The sequence below is a fragment of the Aquarana catesbeiana genome, linkage group LG06, assembly GCF_042186555.1.
Source record: "Aquarana catesbeiana isolate 2022-GZ linkage group LG06, ASM4218655v1, whole genome shotgun sequence".
In the NCBI taxonomy this organism is placed as follows: domain Eukaryota; kingdom Metazoa; phylum Chordata; class Amphibia; order Anura; family Ranidae; genus Aquarana; species Aquarana catesbeiana.
The window spans coordinates 42,167,536-42,184,142 of NC_133329.1; positions in this window are offsets into that span (position 1 = coordinate 42,167,536).

Below are 16,607 nucleotides of genomic sequence, written 5' to 3' on the forward strand. Positions count from 1 at the left end.
TTTGGCTCCACCCCCACCTCTGAGCACCATCCATTGGCTCCACCCCCCACCTCCGAGCACCATCCTTTGGCTCCACCCCCCACCTCCGAGCACCATCCTTTGGCTCCACCCCCCCACCGCTGAGCACCATCCATTGGCTCCACCCCCCACCTCCGAGCACCATCCATTGGCTCCACCCCCCACCTCCGAGCACCATCCTTTGGCTCCACCCCCACCTCCGAGCACCATCCTTTGGCTCCACCCCCCACCTCCGAGCACCATCCTTTGGCTCCACCCCCACCTCCGAGCAGCATCCTTTGGCTCCACCCCCCTCCTCCAAGCACCATCCTTTGGCTCCACCCCTTACCCGCGCAATAGACCCCCCAGCAACAATAGATCCTCCCCCAGCAACAATAGACCCTGGCCCAGAAACAATAGACCCTCCCCCTGCAACAATAGATTCTCCCCAGAAACAATAGACCCTCCCCCAGCAACAATTGACCCTCCCCCGGCAACAATAGATCCTCCCCAGCAACAATAGATCCTCCCCCAGCAACAATAGACCCTCCCCCCTGCAACAATAGACCTTGCCCCTGCAACAATAGACCCTCCCCCAGCAAGAATAGACCCTCCCCAGAAACAATAGACCTTCCCCCTGCAAAAATAGACCCTCCCCTAGAAACAATACACTTTCCCCCTGCAACAATAGACCCTCCCTAGCAACAATAGATCCCCCCCAGCAACAATAGATCCTCCCCCAGCAAGAATAGACCCTCCCCCAGCAACAATAGACCCTCCCTAGCAACAATAGACCCTCCCCAGCAAGAATAGACCCTCCCCCAGCAACAATAAACCCTCGCCCTGCAAAAATAGACCCTCCCCCTGCAACAATAGACCCTCCCCCAGCAACAATAGACCCTCCCCCAGAAACAATAGACCTTCCCCCTGCAACAATAGACCCTCCCCAGCAACACTAGATCCTCCCCCAGCAACAATAGATCCTCCCCAGCAACAATAGACCTTACCCCTGCAAAAATAGACCCTCCCCCAGCAACAATAGACCCTCCCCCAGCAACAATAGACCCTCCCCAGCAACAATAGACCTCCCCCAGCAACAATAGACCCTCCCCAGCAACAATAGACCTTACCCCTGCAAAAATAGACCCTCCCCCAGCAACAATAGACCCTCCCCCAGCAACAATAGACCCTCCCCAGCAACAATAGACCTCCCCCAGCAACAATAGACCCTCCCCCCAGCAACAATAGACCTCCCCCAGCAACAATATACCCTCCCCCAGCAACAATAGATCCTTCCCAAGCAACAATAGACCCTCCCCCAGAAACAATAGACCCTCCCCCTGCAACAATAGAACCTTCCCCAGCAACAATAGACCCTCCCCTACAACAATAGACCCTCCCCCTGCAACAATAGACCCTCCCCCTGCAACAACAGACCCTCCCCCAGAAATAATAGACCCTTCCCCTGCAACAAATGACCCTCCCCCAGCAACAACACACCTCCCCAGCAACAATAGACCCCCCAGCAACAATAGACCCTCCCCTACAACAGTAGACTCTCCCCCTGCAACAATAAACCTTCCCCCAGCAACAATAGACCCTCCCACAGCAACAATAGACCCTCCCCAAGAAACAATAGGCCCTCCCCCAGCAACAACTGACCCTCCCCCAGCAGCAATAAAACTCCCCCAGCAACAATGGACCCCCCGCAGCAACAATAGACCCTCCCCAGCAACAATAGACCCTCCCCCTGCAACAACAGACCTTACCCCTGCAACAATAGACCCTTCCCCAGAAACAATAGACCCTCCCCCTGCAACAATAGACCCTCCTCCTGCAACAACAGACCTTACCCCTGCAACAATAGACCCTCCCCCAGCAACAATAGACCCTCCCCCTGCAACAATAGACCCTCCTCCTGCAACAATAGACCTTACCCCTGCAACAATAGACCCTCCCCAGCAACAATAGACCCTCTCCCTACAACAATAGACCCTCCCCCAATAGACCCTTCCCCAGCAACAATTGACCCTCTCCCAGCAACAATAGACCCTCCCCTAGAAACAACAGGCTCTCCCCCAGCAACAATTGACCCTCCCCCAGCAACAATAGATTCTCCACCAGCAACAATAGACCCTCCCCAGCACAATATACCCTCTGCCTGCAACAATAGACCCCCTGCAAGAACAGACCCTCCCCATCAACAATAGACCCTCCCCCAGCAACAATAGACCCTCCCCCAGCAACAATAAACCTCCCCCAGCAACAATAGACCCTCCCCAGCAACAATAGACCCTCCCCCAGCAACAATAGACCCTCTCCCAGCAACAATAAACCTCCCCCAGCAACAATAAACCTCCCCCAGCAACAATAGACCCTCCCCCAGCAACAATAGACCTCCCTCAGCAACAATAGACGCTCCCGCAGCACAATAGACCCTCTCCCTCAACAATAGACCCCCTGCAAGAATAGACCCTCCCCAGCAACAATAGACCCTCCCCCAGCAACAATAGACCCTTGCCCAGCAACAATTGACCTCCCCCAGCAACAATAGACCCTACCCCAGTAACAATAGACCCTCCCCCTGCAACAATAGACCTCCCCAGCAACAATAGACCCTCCCCCAGCAACAGAAGACCCTCCCCCAGCAACAATAGACCCTCCCCCAGCAACAATAGACACTCCCCCAGAAACAATAGACACTCCCCCAGCAACAATAGACCCTCCCCCAGCAACAACTGACCCTTCGCTAGCAAGAATAGACCCTCCCCCAGCAACAATAGACCCTCTCCAGCAACAATAGTCCCTCCCCCAGTAACAATAGACCCCTGCAGCCAGCAACAATAGACCCAGACCCTCCCCCAGCAACAATAGACCCTCTCCCAGCAACAATAGACCCTCCCCCAGCAACAATAGACCCTCCCCCAGCAACAATAGACCCCCTGCAGCCAGCAACAATAGACCCTCTCCCAGCAACAATAGACCCTCCCCCAGCAACAATAAACCTCCCCCAGCAACAATAGACCCTCCCCCAGCAACAATAGACCCTCCCCCAGCAACAATAAACCTCCCCCAGCAACAATAGACCCTCCCCCAGCAACAATAGACCTTCCTCAGCAACAATAGACGCTCCCCCAGCACAATAGACCCTCTCCCTGCAACAATAGACCCCCTGCAAGAATAGATCCTCCCCCAGCAACAATAGACCCTTGCCCAACAACAATTGACCTCCCCCAGCAACAATAGACCCTACCCCAGTAACAATAGACCCTCCCCCTGCAACAATAGACCTCCCCAGCAACAATAGACCCTCCCCCAGCAACAATAGACCTCCCCCAGCAACAGAAGACCCTCCCCCAGCAACAATAGACCCTCCCCCAGCAACAATAGACACTCCCTCAGCAACAATAGACGCTCCCCCAGCACAATAGACCCTCTCCCTGCAACAATAGACCCCCTGCAAGAATAGATCCTCCCCCAGCAACAATAGATGCTACCCCAGCAACAATAGACCCTTGCCCAACAACAATTGACCTCCCCCAGCAACAATAGACCCTACCCCAGTAACAATAGACCCTCCCCCTGCAACAATAGACCTCCCCAGCAACAATAGACCCTCCCCCAGCAACAATAGACCTCCCCCAGCAACAGAAGACCCTCCCCCAGCAACAATAGACCCTCCCCCAGCAACAATAGACACTCCCCCAGAAACAATAGACACTCCCCCAGCAACAATAGACACTCCCCCAGCAACAATAGACCCTCCCCCAGCAACAATTGACCCTTCGCCAGCAAGAATAGACCCTCCCCCAGCAACAATAGACCCTCTCCAGCAACAATAGACTCTCCCCCAGTAACAATAGACCCCTGCAGCCAGCAACAATAGACCCTCTCCCAGCAACAATTGACCTCCCCCAGCAACAATAGACCCTCCCCCAGCAACAATAGACCCTCCCCCAGCAACAATAGACCCCCTGCAGCCAGCAACAATAGACCCTCTCCCAGCAACAATAGACCCTCCCCCAGTAACAATAGACGCTCCCCCAGCAACAATAAACCTCCCCCAGCAACAATAGACCCTCCCCCAGCAACAATAGACCTCCCCCAGCAACAATAGTCCCTCCCCCTGCAACAATAGACTCCCTGCATTAAAATACCCCCTCAACAACAATAGACCCTCCCCCACCAGCAACAATAGATTCATCCTCAACAGTAAATCCTTCCAAGCAACAAATGACTCTACAACAACATAAGACCTCCCCTCAGCAACAATAGACCCCCCACCATCAACAATAAATCTCCCCCAGCAACAATAGATCCCCACTATCAACAATAGACCCCCCCCTGCAACAATAGATCCCCTACCATCAACAATACACCACTCACCATCAACAAATGTCCTTCAGCAAAATTAGGTCCACCTAGACAGTGGCGGCTGGTGCCAATTTTTTTTTAGGGGGGGCAAACAAATCAACCACCCCCCTCCCCTTGGTCAGTTGGATCAGTCGCACCCCCCGGTCGCAGTAGACCCCCTGCAGCCAGCAAACATAGACCCCCCAGCAACAATAGACCTTCCCCCCGCAATAGACACCCTGCACCAAAATGAACCCCTCAGCAGAAATGTACTCCACACCAGCAACAATAGATCCGTCCTCAAAAGTAAATCCCTCCAAGCAGCAAATGACCCTACAACAACATAAGACCCCCAGCAACAATAGATTCCCCACCATCAACGATAAACCTCCCCCAGACACTATAGATTCCCCACCATCAACAATAGACCTCCCCCAGAAACAATAGATCCCCCACCATCAACAATAGATACTCCCAGCAACAATAGATTGCCCACCATCAACAATAGACCTCCCCCAGTAACAATAGATCCCCCACCATCAACAATAGACCTCCCCCAGCAACGATAGATTCCCCACCATCAACAATAAACCTCCCCCAGACACAACAGATTTCCCACCATCAACAATAGACCTCCCCCAGAAACAATAGATCACCACCATCAACAATAGATATTCCCAGCAACAATAGATCCCCCACCATCAACAATAGACCTCCCAGCAACAATAGATCCCCTGCCATCAACAGTAGCCCTCCCCCAGCAAAAATAGATCCCCCACCATCAACAATAGACCTCCTCCAGTAACAATAGATCCCCCACTTCAACAATAGACCTCACCCAGCAACAATAGATCCCACACCATCAACACACGACCTCTCCAGCAACAATAGATCCCCCACCATCAACATAAGACCTCCCCAGCAACAATAGATCCCCCACATCAACATTTGACCCCCCAGCAACAATAGATCCCCTACCATCAACAATAGATCGGCCTAGTCAGTGGTGGCTCGTGGCAACATTTTTTTGGGGGGGAGGGACGGCAAACAAATCAACCCCCCAGGTCAGACGGATCAGTCGCACCCCCCTAGTCGCAGTAGACCCTCCCCAGCAAACAATAGACCCTCCCCAGCAAACAATAGGCCCCCTGCACCAAAATGAACCCCTCAGTAGCAATGGATGCCCCCACCAGCAACAAAGTAGGTCCGTCCTGAACAGTAAATCCCTCCAAGCAAATTACCCTACAACAACATAAGACCCTCCAGCATCAATAGACCCCGCCAGCAACAAAAGATCCCCCACCATCGACATAAGACCCCCCAGCAACAAAAGATCCCGAACTATCAACAAAAGACTCCCCAGCAACAATACATCCCCCACCATCAACATAAGACCCCCCAGCAACAATAGATCCCCCACATCAACATAAGACCCCCCAGCAACAATAGATCCCACACCATCAACATAAGACCCCCCTCAGCAACAATGGATCTCCCCATAGATCGCTACTCCTGTCAGCCAATTGAGTCTCAGAACCGGCTTCCTGATTGGCTGGGAGGAGAATCAGGAAGACAATAGCCAATAGTGAAAATCGCTATTGTCACACAACAGTGCTCTGCGCCCCGAGCCCACCCTTTTTTTGTAGCCAATTAGAGCCTCTGGCTCTAATCACGTGTTTCTAAAAAAAATTTAAAAAATTAAAAAAACCTATTGGACTCCATGTGTCCAGCGCCCAGCATGTAGATTAGGGGCTGGGCGCATGGAATAGGGGCCATCGCCCCTGCGTTCCATATGGACGAGCCGCCACTGCCCCCAGTGACAATAGTCCCCCCCAGCAGACCACAACACAGATGGGAAGCTGGTCTTAGCCCTGGTTCACATTGGTGCGATTTGACATGTCCAATCGGCGGGCAATTGCTGGCAATGGCACCATCCTAATTGGTGCGACGCTGCATTTGCGGCGTCGCGCCGATTTCAAAAAGTAGTTTCTGTGCTACTTTGTGCGATTTGGGGCTTGCGATTTACATTGACGTCAGAAACCTGGACAGATCTCTCTGAAATCGCGGCCGAAATCGGGACTGACAGGCGGGAGTGAAAACTTGCGAGTTCAGCTGACCTCCCACAGCTTCATCCCCCCGCAGCTCAGTGTGAACCTGGGCTTATAGCTGAAAAAAACAAACAAACATTGTAAGCCTGATAAACTACTGGCGGTGCAAATCGCATCAGAAAAACGATATGCAAAACGGCCACAAAAAAAAAAAAAAATTTGCAACAAACGATCAATTACGTTGCAGCGTTCATGGTTTTTAAGGAGTCCTGCGCCCCCTGCTGCTTGGTGCATTAATGTCACTGTCCTGTGCACTATTCTAAGTAAAAATTGTGAGATGAGAAGTGAAAAGATTGCATTATATTTTATGGGAATAGAAGAGGGGTTTTCCTAATTGTGACGCACACGTCGCATTCGACTGGAGGACGCACGGCCAATCATGATCTGTCACGCTAGTAAAAAATGTCGCACTCTGCCCTATTTTTAGTGCCACACCTCTCAACAATTTTGAGATGGGAATGGGGGACACCTACTAGCGACCGTACGTAGGAATAGGACACGCCTCCTGCCACACCCTCTTAAAGGAGAATCAACCAAAAAAAAAAAAGGTTAATTAAATCCACAAGGGCTTTTTTTTTTTTTTTTTTTTTACCAATACTATCCCTTTAGATTGGCTTTTAAAATGTACAAATGCAGCAATTTAATTTAAATTGGTGAAAGGTTTAGCTCTGGGAAACACTTTTTGAAAGATAAAAAGTGCATTTTTTATACAACTATATAGATCAGTGAGGGACAAATGAGGAGGAATGGGGGACAGAGGGACATTGCTCCAAATCAGGGACAGTCGGGAGCTATGCACACCGCTGATAGAGTGTCTGCTCTGCAATAGAAGGCCTGTCTGTTCACATTGTTACATAGTTACATAGTCAGTCTGGTTGGAAAAAGACACAAGTCCATCAACCAACAGAAGGGGGAAATAAAAATCATCCAATCCCATATACACAATCCTTTACACACAGTTGATCCAGAGGAAGGCAAAACCCCCAGCAAAGCATTTTCCAATTTGCACCAGCAGGGGAAAAAATTCCTTCCTGATCCCGGAGAGGCAATCGGATTTTCCCTGGATCAACTTTACCTATAAAATGTTAGTACCCAGTAATATTGTGTACATGTAGTTAAGAATCCAGGCCTTTCCTAAAGCAATCCACTGAGCTGGCCAGAACCACCTCTGGAGGGAGTCTATTCCACATTTTCACAGCTCTTACTGTGAAGAAACCTTTCCGTATTTGGAGATGACATTTTTTTCCTCCAGATATAAAGAGTGCCCCCATGTCCTCTGTGATGACCTTAAAGTAAATAACTCAACACCAAGTTCACTATATGGACCCCTTATATATTTGTACATGGTGATCATATCCCCCCTTACTCTCCTCTTCTCAAGAGTGAATAAATTCAGTTCCTCTAATCTTTCCTCATAGCTGAGCTCCTCCATGCCTCTTATTAGTTTGGTTGCCCTTCTCTGCACTTTCTCCAGTTCCCTGATATCCTGTTTGTGAACTGGTGCCCAAAACTGATCTGCATATTCCAGATGAGGTCTTACTAATGATTTGTACAGGGGGGGCAAAATGATATCTCTCTCTGGAGTCCATACCTCTCTTAATACAAGTAAGGACTTTGCTCGCTTTGGAATCCGCAGCTTGGCATTGCATGCTATTATTAAGCTTATGATCTACCAAAACCCCCAGATCCTTCTCCACCATTGACTCCTTGGCATTGACTTCTCCCTGTTGACAGCTTGGCATTGTTTGACATTTTATATGCCTATGATCTATTACTTTTTTTGATGTAAAGTAAACCCTAAGGCCTCATTCACACTGTTGGAGAGTTTACTGCCCCTCTGAAATGTGTTATGTGGTGGATCACTTTTCAGAGGTGGTTTAGCAGCTGGTGTTAGTCTTTACGATCCTGTGAGGGATTTTACATTGCAATACCATGCTGCAACAGTGTGCCAAGCAGTGGCGACTGGTGCTCCATTTTTTGGGGGGACGGCAATCAATCCAACCCCCAACCCCTCAGTCTGTCGGTCTGTCCGTTCCTCAGTCAACGCCCCCCCTCTTCGCTCGGCAAACCCCGTACTTAGGCCCATCTAGGTCACGGGCCTGCGTCTCCTCCTTGGTGTCTCCTTCTTAGGGTCTCCTCCTCGGTGTCTCCTGCTAGACGTCTCCTCTTCGGTATCTCCTCATCTGTGTCTCCTGCTAGGCCTCTCCTCCTCGGTGTCTCCTTCTCAGCGTCTCCCCCTCGGTGTCTCCTTCTCAGCATCTCCTCCTCGGTGTCACCTTCTCGGCGTCTCCTCCTCGGTGTCTCCTTCTCAGTGTCTTCTCCCCAGTGTCTCCTTCTCAGCGTCTCCTCCTCTGTGTCTCCTTCTCAGCGTCTTCTCCTCAGTGTGTCTTTCTCAGCGTCTCCACCTCAGTGTCTCCTCCTCGGTGTCTCCTTCTCAGCGTCTTCTCCTCAGTGTCTCCTGCTAGGCCTCTCCTCTTCTGTGTCTCCTTCTCAGCTTCTCCTCCTCGGTGTCCCCTTCTCTGCGCCTTCTCGGTGTCTCCTTCTCGGCGCCTCCTCCTCGGTGTCTCCTTCTTGGCGTCTTTTCCTCCGTGTCTCCTTCTCGGCGCCTCCTCCTCGGTGTCTCCTTCTCGGCGTCTCCTCCTCGGTGTCTCCTTCTCTACGTCTTCTCAGTGTCTCCTTCTCGGCTTCTCCTCCTCGGTGTCTCCTTCTTAGTGTCTCCTTCTCGGTGTCTCCTCCTCGGTGTCTCCTTCTCGGCGTCTCCTCCTCGGTGTCTCCTTCTCGGTGTCTCCTCCTCGGTGTCTCCTTCTCTGCTTCTTCTTCTCCATGTCTCCTTCTTAGGGTCTCCTCCTCGGTGTCTCCTGCTAGGCGTCTCCTTCTCGGTGTCTCCTTCTCGGCGTCTCCTCCTCGGTGTCTCCTTCTCTGCTTCTTCTTCTCCATGTCTCCTTCTTAGGGTCTCCTCCTCGGTGTCTCCTGCTAGGCGTCTCCTTCTCGGTGTCTCCTTCTCGGCGTCTCCTCCTCAGCATCCACTTCTCGGCGTCTCCTCCTCGGTGTCTCCTTCTTGGTGTCTTCTTCTTAGGGTCTCCTCCTCGGTGTCTCCTGCTAGACATCTCCTCCTCGGTGTCTCCTTCTCAGCGTCTTCTCCTTGGTGTCTCCAGCTAGACGTCTCCTCCTCGGTGTTACCTTCTCGGCGTCTCCTCCTCGATGTCTCCTTCTCAGCGTCTTCTCCTCAGTGTCTCCTTCTCAGCGTCTTCTCCTCAGTGTCTCCTTCTCGGCTTCTCCTCCTCGGTGTCTCCTTTTCAGTGTCTCCATCTCGGCGTCTCCTCCTCGGTGTCTCCTTCTCAGCGTCTCCTCCTCAGTGTCTCCTTCTCAGCGTCTCCTCCTCGGTGTCTTCTTCTCAGTGTCTCCTTCTTGGCATCTCCTCCTCAGTGTCTCCTTCTCTGCGTCTCCTCCTTGGTGTCTCCTTCTCGGCGTCTCCTCCTCGGTGTCTCCTTCTCTGCTTCTTCTTCTCCATGTCTCCTTCTTAGGGTCTCTTCCTCGGTGTCTCCTGCTAGGCGTCTCCTTCTCGGTGTCTCCTTCTCGGCGTCTCCTCCTCAGCGTCTACTTCTCAGCATCTTCTCCTCGGTGTCTCCTTCTTGGTGTCTCCTTCTTAGGGTCTCCTCCTTGGTGTCTCCTGCTAGACATCTCCTCCTTGGTGTCTCCTTCTCAGCGTCTTCTCCTTGGTGTCTCCAGCTAGATGTCTCCTCCTCGGTGTTTCCTTCTCGGTGTCTCCTCCTCGATGTCTCCTTCTCAGCGTCTTCTCCTCAGTGTCTCCTTCTCGGCGTCATCTCCTCAGTGTCTCCTTCTCGGCTTCTCCTCCTCGGTGTCTCCTTCTCAGTGTCTCCTTCTCGGCGTCTCCTCCTCGGTGTCTCCTTCTCGGCGTCTCCTCCTTGGTGTCTCCTTCTCGGCGTCTCCTCCTCGGTGTCTCCTTCTCAGTGTCTCCTTTTCGGCATCTCCTCCTCAGTGTCTCCTTCTCTACGTCTCCTTCTCTGTGTCTCCTTCTCGGCGTCTCCTCCTTGGTGTCTCCTTCTCTGCTTCTTCTTCTCCATGTCTCCTTCTTAGGGTCTCCTCCTCGGTGTCTCCTGCTAGGCGTCTCCTTCTCGGTGTCTCCTTCTCGACATCTCCTTCTCGGCGTCTCCTCCTCAGCGTCTACTTCTCAGCGTCTCCTCCTTGGTGTCTCTTTCTTGGTGTCTCCTTCTCAGCGTCTTCTCCTTGGTGTCTCCAGCTAGACGTCTCCTCCTCGGTGTTTCCTTCTCGGCGTCTCCTCCTCGATGTCTCCTTCTCAGCGTCTTCTACTCAGTGTCTCCTTCTCGGCGTCTCCTCCTCGGTGTCACCTTCTCGGTGTCTGCTTGTCAGCGTCTTCTCCTCAGTGTCTCCTTCTCGGTGCCTCCTCCTCGGTGTCTCCTTCTCGGTGTCTCCTCCTTGGTGTCTCCTTCTCAGCGTCTTCTCCTCAGTGTCTCCTGCTAGGCCTCTCCTCTTCTGTGTCTCCTTCTCTGCGTCTCCTCCTCGGTGTCCCCTTCTCTGCGCCTTCTCCTCGGTGTCTCCTTCTCGGCGTCTCCTTCTCGGTGTCTGCTTCTCGCCGTCTCCTCCTCGGTGTCTTCTTCTCATCGTCTCTTCCTCAGTGTCTCCTTCTCGGCTTCTCCTCCTCTGTGTCTCCTTCTCAGTGTCTCCTTCTCGGCGTCTCCTCCTCGGTGTCTCCTTCTCGGTGTCTCCTCCTCGGTGTCTCCTTCTCGGTGTCTCCTCCTCGGTGTCTCCTTCTCGTCGTCTCCTCCTCCGTGTCTCCTTCTCTGCGTCTCCTCCTCGGTGTCTTCTTCTCAGTGTCTCCTTCTCGGGGTCTCCTCCTCTGTGTCTCCTTCTCAGCGTCTCCTTCTCAGTGTCTCCTTCTCGGCATCTCCTCGGTGTCTCCTTCTCTGCGTCTTCTTCTCCATGTCTCCTTCTTAGGGTCTCCTCCTCGGTGTCTCCTGCTAGGCGTCTCCTTCTCGGTGTCTCCTTCTGGGCGTCTCCTCCTCGGTGTCTCCTTCTCATTGTCTCTTCCCCAGTGTCTACTTCCCAGCATTTCCTTCTCTGTGTCTCCTTCTCGGTGTCTCCTTCTTAGGGTCTCCTCCTCAAGGTCTCCTGCTAGACATCTCCTCCTCGGTGTCTCCTTCTCAGCGTCTCCTCCTTGGTGTCTCCAGCTAGACGTCTCCTCCTCAGTGTTTCCTTCTCGGCGTCTCCTTCTTAGGGTCTCCTCCTCAAGGTCTCCTGCTAGACATCTCCTCCTCGGTGTCTCCTTCTCAGCGTCTCCTCCTTGGTGTCTCCAGCTAGACGTCTCCTCCTCAGTGTTTCCTTCTCGGCGTCTCCTCCTTGATGTCTCCTGCTAGGCATCTCCTCCTTGCGGTCTCTTTCTCAGCTTCTCCTTCTCGGCATCTCCTCCGCAATGTCACCTGCTTGGCATCTCCTCCTCCATGTCTCTTGCTTGGCATCTCCTCCTCAGCGGCTTCCCCCTGCGTCTCCTCCTTGGCGGCAATACGGTCGCTTTTCCTACAGGACCAATTGGGTCTCAGGAACCGCTTCCTGATTGGCCGGAAGGAGAATCAGGATGACAATACCGAATAGCAATTTGCTATTGTCACACAAGTGGGTGGGCTCTGCGCCCCGAGCCCACCCTTTTTTGAAGCCAATTAGAGTCTCAGGCTCTAATCACGTGCTTACAAAAAAAATAAAAACCCATTGAAATCCATGCGTCCGGCGCCCTGCATGTAGATTAGGGGCCAGGCGCATGGATTGGGGGGGTGGCGCTCCTGTGCCCCTAATGGAGCAACCACTACTGGTGCCGAGTGGTTGGCAGAGGGTGACTATGTTGTCCCATTGATTTTAATGGACGAGTTTGGCAAGTGGCACTGCCTGAGAGACATGACATGTCGAATTAAGTTTGCCACACCACGCAATGAAACATCAGTGTTTATGGACCTAAGTGGCTACCATGTTATTTTATAGTTGGGTGGTGATAATGTGGATCAACCACCTAATTTACTGACAGTGGCTAATGGTTTACGCCTAACAACACTGGGGTTGTTGGTTCGAATCCCAACCATGACACTACCTGCCTGGAATTAGCATGGTCTCCCTGTGCCTATGTGAGTTTTCTAGTATATGTATGAATGTGAGTTAGGGACCTTGGATTGTAGGGCAGGGACTGATGTAAATGTACCATATATATGTGGGTAAATTGATGGTGCTATATACTGTAAATACCAATAATAATTATACAAGTCTAACTGGATGAATTTAGTTTGATAAAATGGAACTGTAGCATGGCCGGGGGCTAGACAGCTCTGGCAATGGACAGGGGGAGGTTTGCTAAAACTGGGGCACACAGAATCTGGTTCAGCTCTGCATAGTAACCAATCAGCTTCAAGGTTTTATTGTCAAAGCTTAATTGAACAAGCTGAAGTTAGAAGCTGATTGGTTACTATGCACAGCTGCGCCAGTTTTAGTAAATCTCCCCTATAGTATACTTGCATGTTATGGAAGACTCATTGCTGTATTTGCCCTTCTCCTGAGATGTCCTTTGCTGCTCCATCTGCCCCTGCTGCTTCCATTTTCCCCTTTACTTTTCCCAGATTTGACCTTCCTCCTCTTTGGCTATTGGGCGATCACTGGTTATGTAACAGCTTTGCATGTGTGCCGGAGTTACTTCATCCTGGCACTTGACTCCATTGTTTTCAAGGAGTGGGCTGGGAGTATACGCTGCACTACACATTCACCACAGGCAGCATACACTGGGTAAAAAAGGATTGCAGGACGCAAAAGGGCTCCTTCAGCAGAAGAGATGTGCAAAGTCTCCCCTGCCAAAAAAACGACCTCCTAAAAATGTCCTGCATTAATGCACCCTGCATCATAAACAATTCCCATGTCTGTGAAGGTTCTCAATTCCCCAGGCCATGTTATAGTAGTAGTTATATAGTGTAGTCATTCAACTGGACATATTCTGTAATGTTGTTTTATAGCTTCTCCGAGTCATTTTTTCAGTTGTAACGAATGTCAGGTTAATAAGGAATTAAACAGGGAGGGTAAAATTGCCCTGGGAGATGTGCAGAACTGGGAAATTCTGTGCAGAGACCTCCATAATGAAGATCTTGAGTGATATATGAACCCATCATGTGATTTTCTTCTCTGACATCGATCAAAAGCTGAAATATCAGTTTTGGCTGAACTGAACTTCTCTTATGCCGCGTACACACGACCTTTTTTTCCGTCGGAATAAACTCTGAAGGTTTTTTCGACGGAGTTCCGCTGAAACTGTCTTGCCTACATACGGTCACACCAAAGTCCGACCGTCTAGAACGCGGTGACGTACAACACGTACGACGGGACCAGAAAAAGGAAGTTCAATAGCGAGTAGCCAATATCTGCCGCCTCGTACTTGCTTTAGAGCATGCGTCGTTTTTGGTCCGTCGGAACAGCATACAGACGAGCGGTTTTCCCGACAGGAATTGATTCCGTCGGAAAGATTTAAAACATTTTCTATTTCTAGGTCCGTCAGAATTTTCGAAAAAAAAGTCCGATGTGGCCCACACACGATCGGAATGTCCGATGAAAAGATTCCGTCTGACTTTTCCTGCCGGAAAGTCCGACCGTGTGTACGCGGCATAAGTGGAAGGGTGACAGTTTTTTAGCATACTCTCTCTGTTTCTACCAGATGAGAAAAAACTGATAGCTGTTGAAGCCGATCTCTAGCCACTGCAAATGCCAATCCTGGCAAGCCATATTCTCAGCATCACCCTGCAGAATGGGACATAGTTGTGGCAAAGACAACTGCTTAGCTATCCAATGACATAATTCTCAACTTTAGCCTATTTTCAAATAGAAAGATGAAGAGTTAGAACCTCTGCTGGGTTCTAATTTATGCCTGTGACCCTCAAAATATTTGGAATATATAAATATATATATATATATACACACACAGTGCCTTGAAAAAGCATTCATACACCTTGTAATTTTCCACATTTTGTCATGTTACAACCAAAATTGTGAATGTATTTTATTGGGATTTTATGTGATAGACCAACACAAAGTGGCACATAATTGTGAAGTGGAAGGAAAATGATAAATGGTTTTCAAATTTTTTTACAAATAAATATGTGAAAAGTGTGGGGTGCATTTGTATTCAGCCCCCTTTACTCTGATACCCCTAACTAAAATCTAGTGGAACCAATTGCCTTCAGAAGTTACCTGATTAGTATATAGAGTCCACCTGTGTGTAATTTAATCTCAGTATAAATACAGCTGTCCTATGAAGCCCTCAGAGGTTTGTTAGAGAACCTTAGTGAACAAACAGCATCATGAAGGCCAAGGAACACACCAGACAGGTCAGGGATAAAGTTGTGGAGAAGTATAAAGCAGGGTTAGGTTATAAAAAAGTATCCCAAGCTTTGAACATCTCACGGAGCTCTGTTCAATCCATCATCCGAAAATGGAAAGAGTATGGCACAACTGCAAACCTACCAAGACATGGCCGTCCACCTAACCTGACAGGCCGGGCAAGGAGAGCATTCATCAGAGAAGCAGCCAAGAGGCCCATGGTAACTCTGGAGGAGCTGCAGAGATCCACAGCTCAGGTGGGAGAATCTGTCCACAGGACAACTATTAGTTGTGCACTCCACAAATATGACCTTTATGGAAGAGTGACAAGAAGAAAGACATTGTTGAAAGAAAGCCATAAGAAGTCCTGTTTGCAGTTTGCGATAAGCCATGTGGGGGACACAGCAAACATGTGGAAGAAGGTGCTCTGGTCTGATGAGACTTTTTGGCCTAAAAGCAAAACGCTATGTGTGGCGGAAAACTAACAATGCACATCACCCTGAACACACCATCCCCACTGTGAAACATGGTGGTGGCAGCATCATGTTGTGGGGATGAAATACTAATAAGTTGCCCTAAGTGAACAATTGTTTAGATATAAAGTCCTACATGTAATTAAAGAGGTGTCACCAAGTGGATGAGTCCAGTGTCTTGAGACATGTGCTGAATAAAGTGCTGAGTGCTAATGAACTCCAGACGATGTCCTTCACCAGGTGAATCACCAACTTAAAATAAGGATGTACTCTTACCCCTCACGGTGGACCTTCTATTATGGAAGGTCAAATGGGGATTGGAAATTGTAAGCTCCTGACATCAAGGGAAACATAGGTATATGGAATATGCGTCTCTCAAAAACGTCCCTCCAATAGCCAGATGAGATCCTCATGTCCACCGAGCAAAATCCCAAAGAAAATAAGAAGGGGGCTTCCAATAGTGTAAAATACCTTTCATAAGGTGTCTATTGTAGCATTATGCACAACAAAGGAAAAACGGTGCATCACAGAACATAAAGAGCTGCAGCAAAGAAATTTAAAAATCCCAGTGACTTGATAGCGTCTCATCGCCCGACCTGTTTCGTCACTAGAGGACTTCTTCCGGGGCAATTGTGGGGATGCTTTTCTTCAGCAGGGACAGGGAAGCTGGTCAGAGTTGATGGGAAGATGGATGGAGCCAAATACAGGACAATCTTAGAAGAAAACCTGTTAGAGTCTGCAAAAGACTTGAGACTGGGGCGGAGGTTCACCTTCCAGCAGGACAACGACCCTAAACATACAGCCAGACCTACAATGGAATGGTTTAGATCAAAGCATATTCATGTGTTAGAATGGCCCAGTCAAAGTCCAGACCTAAATCCAATTGAGAAATTGTGGCAAGACTTGAAAATTGCTGTTCACAGACGCTCTCCATCCAATCTGACAGAGCTTGAGATATTTTACAGAGAACAATGGGCAGAAATGTCCCTCTCTAGATGTGCAAAGCTGGTAGAGACATCCCCAAAAAGACTTGCTGCTGTAATTGCTGTGAAAGACGGTTCTACAAAGTATTGACTCAGGGGGGCGCCATACAAATGCCCCCCACACTTTTCACATATTTATTTGTAAAAAATGTTGAAAACCATTTATCATTTTCCTTCCACTTCACAATTATGTGCCACTTTGTGTTGGTCTATCACATAAAATCCCAATAAAATACATTTATGTTTTTGGTTTTCAAGAGGTATGAATACTTTTTTAAGGCACTGTATATACAGTATCTCACAAAAGTGAGTAC